Source organism: Nanorana parkeri, unplaced genomic scaffold, assembly GCF_000935625.1.
Source record: "Nanorana parkeri isolate BGI_ZX_2015 unplaced genomic scaffold, ASM93562v1 scaffold2363, whole genome shotgun sequence".
Lineage (NCBI taxonomy): Eukaryota > Metazoa > Chordata > Amphibia > Anura > Dicroglossidae > Nanorana > Nanorana parkeri.
The window spans coordinates 141,291-147,508 of NW_017308631.1; the positions used below are offsets into that span (position 1 = coordinate 141,291).

General features: G+C 47.6%; 1 protein-coding gene across 1 annotated transcript in view; it reads right to left on the reverse strand.

Moving 5' to 3' along the window:
• MLKL (mixed lineage kinase domain like) overlaps positions 1 to 4,266 on the reverse strand; it is a 23,742-nt gene extending 19,476 nt beyond the window's left edge. Inside the window, exon 1 of the mRNA XM_018573393.1 lies at positions 4,247 to 4,266. The gene's annotated coding sequence lies outside the window, so the exon portion shown is untranslated. The remainder of the gene's footprint in view (positions 1 to 4,246) is intronic.
• Positions 4,267 to 6,218: the final 1,952 nt, after the last annotated feature.

Consider the following 6,218-nt stretch of genomic DNA (forward strand, 5'->3'; position numbering starts at 1 on the left):
CCGGGCTTCCACGATTGGCCAGCAAGCCTGCTCCATGCTTTCTCGTCACAGTGTGACGAGAAGCATGGGACGGCTTCCTTGTTAATCGGGAAGACGGGTGGCGAGTCGTTACACGCCGCCTGGCTTCCTGAATGGGACTTCCGGTACTTGGTATCGCCGAGTAGCAAAAAAAAAATATCGGTACTCGGTACCAAAATACCGGTGTGGGTGCATTGGGGTCCGCCGGCCTTTGGGTAGGTGGACCTGTGCTTGCCCCTGTCAGGAGCCTTGCGCCCTGGGGGGGGTTCAGGAATTTCGAGGCACTTCCTCTTGGGAGGAGGACCACAGCACCCACGTGCACTTCTTTTTGTGTCTTGTTGTGATTTCACGATTCACTTTATTGTTTACAGGGGAAGTCGCTTTCGATTCACGCACCGCGGACTGCAAAAACAAAAAGGGTGCGGCGGTCAGGGATTTGTCAATGAAGGATGCTTGTCCCAATACTGAGACTGGTGACCCACTTAGATATTATAGAGGAAGGTCTAGTCTTTTTTTAGAACAATATCTTAAATATTAGGGATGCACCGATACTAGTATCGGCGCCGATATCGAGTATTTGGGCGAGTACTTGTACTCGCCCAAATGCTCCGATACCTAGCACGAGTATTTCCTGTATCAGGAAGCCGGGCAGCGCATCATTACACGCTGCCCGGTTTCCTGATTGGCCGGGAAGCCGGCGTCATGCTCCCTCGTCATCTCATGAATCATAATATTAAGAAAGTGACCTTAAAGCATTAGTTTGTATTGCTTTAGAAAAAATGTGACCTGTCCCTTTAAGAAAAAGTATCGGTAATTGGTATCTGCGAGTACTTGATCAAAAGTATCGGTACTCGCTCTTAAAAAAGTGGTATCAGTGCATCCCTATTAAATATCATTGATCAAGTTTACCAAAGGTCAGCTGGTGCCAACTCATAGAATTAGGGAATGGCTGTTAGCAAGGCTCACTGCTGATTTTAGGCCCCTTTCTATAAAAGGGACATCAATTTCAGAGGGGCACACAGAGGGGGGGTTTCTGGCTAAAAATGGGAACAGCGGGCATTTTGAGTTGCCGGAATGACACCATTGAGACACAGCCAGAATGCTTATGCTTGGGTAGAAGTACTTGTTCCCTTTTCTCATGAAACAGGAACAAAATCAGGTCTGGCAACAAAATTACAGTAAACGCAAGTAAACCCAAATCACGCAAACCTCAAATAAACACCTTGATGTAGACTCGCATGCCATTTTCATTTGATCTCATTAATATGCTCCCTGGTGATCCTGCCATGAAGGTCTTTGTTTTGGCGCTTCCTATATAAGAAAGTGCCAAAAGAAAATAGAGCGAGTCCACAAAGCACAACCCAGACTTATTTCCACTTTCAGCTGCTACAGTCAGTGCCCTTCAGGGCCCCACGTTGGGCGCCAAAATGCAGCGCTATAGGTAAGAAGAACAACGTAATCTGAAAGAATGCTGATCTTCAGGTTACCAGCAGCTACATGATGAATGCTGTAAGTTAAATTAGTAACAGTAAAGTACCAGAAACATTCCCTCTCTGGCATAGTTCCTTTCTAAGGATGATCAGAAATGGGAGCCAGTCACATTAGCAGATTCTTATGGGAACGAGGATGTGGTGTGAATCAGAATATCCCAAAAATACACTGGATCTCAAATATCAGACTTGGCCAGGGGTAGGAAACCTTGACACCCCGGCTGTGGATACACTACAAGTCCCATGAAGCATTGCAAGACCTGACCACCTGGAGTGCCGAGGTTGCCTAACCCTGGAGTAGGCCACAGTCTCTTCTAGATGTCCCTCTGAAGTCTCTTTCCGTTCCCTTTAAAATAACAGACCGTGCTGCCTGGACTCTACAGAAGTAAGCTCCTTGGCAATTGAGGTTCTAGCGGTATCTCGGTCTTTAACTTCCAAGGCAGACATAGAAGGTTCCGGTGTATGACGCAGTCAGTCACTCAGCACATTTCCATATACGAGGATTGTTGAAAATTATCTCCTCAAAGCCTTATGCTCTTTCCTTCAGCAGCCAACATCTTCAGGAGGTTCCTCCTGGGAGGAGAGAGCCCCCACTTTCTTCCACGTGCCCAGCCTATGGCCTAAGAAAGACTAACTTCTGAGCATCCTCACAAGGAAAAAACCCCCAGGAGGGAAGAGACGGGACAGGAAGTGGCCCCGTAATTTTATATTTTTCCCAGCATGCCTCAGCTGGTTCCTCAGGTTCTACTGAAAGGCCATGACATCAAACATCCGTAACACAGAATCACAGCTCTCTAGCACACCCTGCTGGGGAAAGCTTGAACAACATGCGGCAGAGGAGATGCACTCTATGCTTAGAGAAACAGTCCAGTTGAGGTGCAGGGAATACTACATCCCTACAGCTGCATCTAATGCACCTAATGCACCTAATGCACCTAATGCACCTAATGCACCTAATGCATCTAATACACCTAATACACCTAATACATCTAATGCACCTAATGCACCTAATACACCTAATACACCTAATACACCTAATACACCTAATACACCTAATGCACCTAATACACCTAATACACCTAATACACCTAATGCACCTAATGCACCTAATACACCTAATGCACCTAATACACCTAATGCACCTAATACACCTAATGCACCTAATGCACCTAATGCACCTAATGCACCTAATGCACCTAATACACCTAATACACCTAATACACCTAATACACCTAATACACCTAATGCACCTAATACACCTAATACACCTAATACACCTAATGCACCTAATGCACCTAATACACCTAATGCACCTAATACACCTAATGCACCTAATGCACCTAATGCACCTAATACATGACTGGGGGGGGGGAGCATTAGAGTGTGAGCTCCTCTGTACAGAAACAGATGTGACTGTGGGGGGAGGGGACATTAGAGTAGCAGCTCCTCTGTACAGAAACAGATGTGACTGTGGGGGGAGGGGACATTAGAGTAGCAGCTCCTCTGTACAGAAACAGATGTGACTGTGGGGGGAGGGGACATTAGAGTAGCAGCTCCTCTGTACAGAAACAGATGTGACTGTGGGGGGAGGGGACATTAGAGTAGCAGCTCCTCTGTACAGAAACAGATGTGACTGTGGGGGGAGGGGACATTAGAGTAGCAGCTCCTCTGTACAGAAACAGATGTGACTGTGGGGGGAGGGGACATTAGAGTAGCAGCTCCTCTGTACAGAAACAGATGTGACTGTGGGGGGAGGGGACATTAGAGTAGCAGCTCCTCTGTACAGAAACAGATGTGACTGTGGGGGGAGGGGACATTAGAGTAGCAGCTCCTCTGTACAGAAACAGATGTGACTGTGGGGGGAGGGGACATTAGAGTAGCAGCTCCTCTGTACAGAAACAGATGTGACTGTGGGGGGAGGGGACATTAGAGTAGCAGCTCCTCTGTACAGAAACAGATGTGACTGTGGGGGGAGGGGACATTAGAGTAGCAGCTCCTCTGTACAGAAACAGATGTGACTGTGGGGGGAGGGGACATTAGAGTAGCAGCTCCTCTGTACAGAAACAGATGTGACTGTGGGGGGAGGGGACATTAGAGTAGCAGCTCCTCTGTACAGAAACAGATGTGACTGTGGGGGGAGGGGACATTAGAGTAGCAGCTCCTCTGTACAGAAACAGATGTGACTGTGGGGGGAGGGGACATTAGAGTAGCAGCTCCTCTGTACAGAAACAGATGTGACTGTGGGGGGAGGGGACATTAGAGTAGCAGCTCCTCTGTACAGAAACAGATGTGACTGTGGGGGGAGGGGACATTAGAGTAGCAGCTCCTCTGTACAGAAACAGATGTGACTGTGGGGGGAGGGGACATTAGAGTAGCAGCTCCTCTGTACAGAAACAGATGTGACTGTGGGGGGAGGGGACATTAGAGTAGCAGCTCCTCTGTACAGAAACAGATGTGACTGTGGGGGGAGGGGACATTAGAGTAGCAGCTCCTCTGTACAGAAACAGATGTGACTGTGGGGGGAGGGGACATTAGAGTAGCAGCTCCTCTGTACAGAAACAGATGTGACTGTGGGGGGAGGGGACATTAGAGTAGCAGCTCCTCTGTACAGAAACAGATGTGACTGTGGGGGGAGGGGACATTAGAGTAGCAGCTCCTCTGTACAGCTATATGAATGTATACTGTGTGTGGCCATCACAGCATCTCTCTGTCTATATGTAAGTGAACGGTCTACTCACCCGATGTCAGACGTGGATCTCTATGTGGAGTCTCAGCCTGTGTTCAGCCTCCTTATACTGGGATGTGACTCCTCCCAGTTCCTGTATTCAGACTCTCGAACTTCCACTTTCGGTTGCTCTTTCTGAGGTATTTCTGTGTTTTTTATCGTCTTTTTCCTTCCAATGTCTTCTAATGAGTTCTGCAGAGAGAGCGTTCCGGGTCAGATTGTGGGATGTGAGGAGGAGAATCCGTCATACGACCAGATATCCGGCTCAGTAAGTGGAATCAGGTCTCCGTGGAAGTGATAAACTCCGTGATTGCGTCATACTGGGAGCTCAGGGGTCACCATGGTGGGAAATCCCGACTCGCTGACATTCCCATCACCAGCAGCCGACCCGGCCGGCCGATATTCCATCTCACATTCTATTTGTAGCTCTTGCTATATTTTTCAGCTAAATTCATATTAAATTGTGACTTCGGCTCCGTCCTGATACATTATAATCATTGCTCTTTAGATAACGGTGACTGGAGGGGGCAAGAGGGGGGGAGGGGGTGGATTTTCCTTCTAGGGACTTTAACCCTTACACTGCCAGATCTGTTTTGCTTTTCTATTTGCACATTTTGCACATTTTATGTCTATGAATCGCTTATAGCCCCCGAAGTCTGAAATATTCTGTAATCGGAGATCCCAAATAATAAAACGGCGGCAGTTGCATTATTAGCACAACCCAAACTTTTAATAAAACCCAATTTTCGGGTAAAACACAAAAGATGAGGTTGAGTAAATGGATACCAAACACGCCAAGTCCGCACCTGTGAAAAACTTCGGTACCCAAAATTGTCCATAGGCGACGCTTTAAAAGCCTTTACAGGTCCTCGATTTAGAGTGATCAGTGAATGATGTCCCTGGAAATATTGGTGTCACTCCGGCATGCGCGGCGATATCTAACGTGTGTGGCGTAATCATCGTTTTCACACGTAGGCGCACCTGATGCATGTATTTACATTGGTAGGTGCGTGTAGGTGGGGGGCAGGGGGCTTCGAACAATAGTTTGGGGAGTTTTTTTAAATTAATTTAATTTTTGTTTACACTTTATTGCTATCATATAGGGGGGCTGACAGTCCCCTATGTGATAGCATATTGCTGGTGACACGTCCTCTTTAAGGAGACATCAGGGGGGGTGTAGTAGACCCCTGATGTCACCTATGGATCCCAGTGAAGCTGATCAAGTGCAGATTGTGCTTCTTCCCCGGCCACAGCAGCCGGACAATGGCAGCTCAGAACCTGGAAGTGACGAAATGTTTGCTGTTTCCGGGTTCACTCACCAGAGGGAAGACCGGTGAACAGATGTCCGCTTTATCCACCAACACCCACCATGGTGGTCCCAGTAGGGTTGCCACCTTTTCTAACAGCAAAACCTGAACATTCTAGCGACGTACAGAATTTTGGGGGGGAGAATGAGTCGTGGCCAGTAGCCCCTATCTTAATTTTGGTAGCCCCTGTCTGCCTGACATCTTTTCATGGCAGCTGAAACCCGGACACAGCATTAAAAACCTGGACTGCCCGGGTGAATCCCGGACAGGCGGCGACCCTATACATGCAGGAGGGACAGGCGAGCCCCGGGATACATGGTGGAGGTAGTTGGGGGGAGGGGGGGCACCTTACAGAGTGTGTGGAAAACGCTTCCATCAGAAAGCCGACAGCCGGCTGAACAACGGTAAGAAAACATTCCCGGCTGCTCTACAACCAAGAGTCTGATTACCGGTCCCTGCCGCCGTGTACATAGTACTTACATCCATGGCAGTTAAAGGGGTCCATTGTTTACAAGAAGAACAATAAAATAACAATATGATACAAAATGAAATGAGCAAATAATTAAACTGATCCCAACAAAATTTCAGAACATAAATATATGAACGTCACTTTAACTTCTATCACATGACACATAAACTGTAACAAAATAGAATCTCTGTACATCAGACAGGATGTGA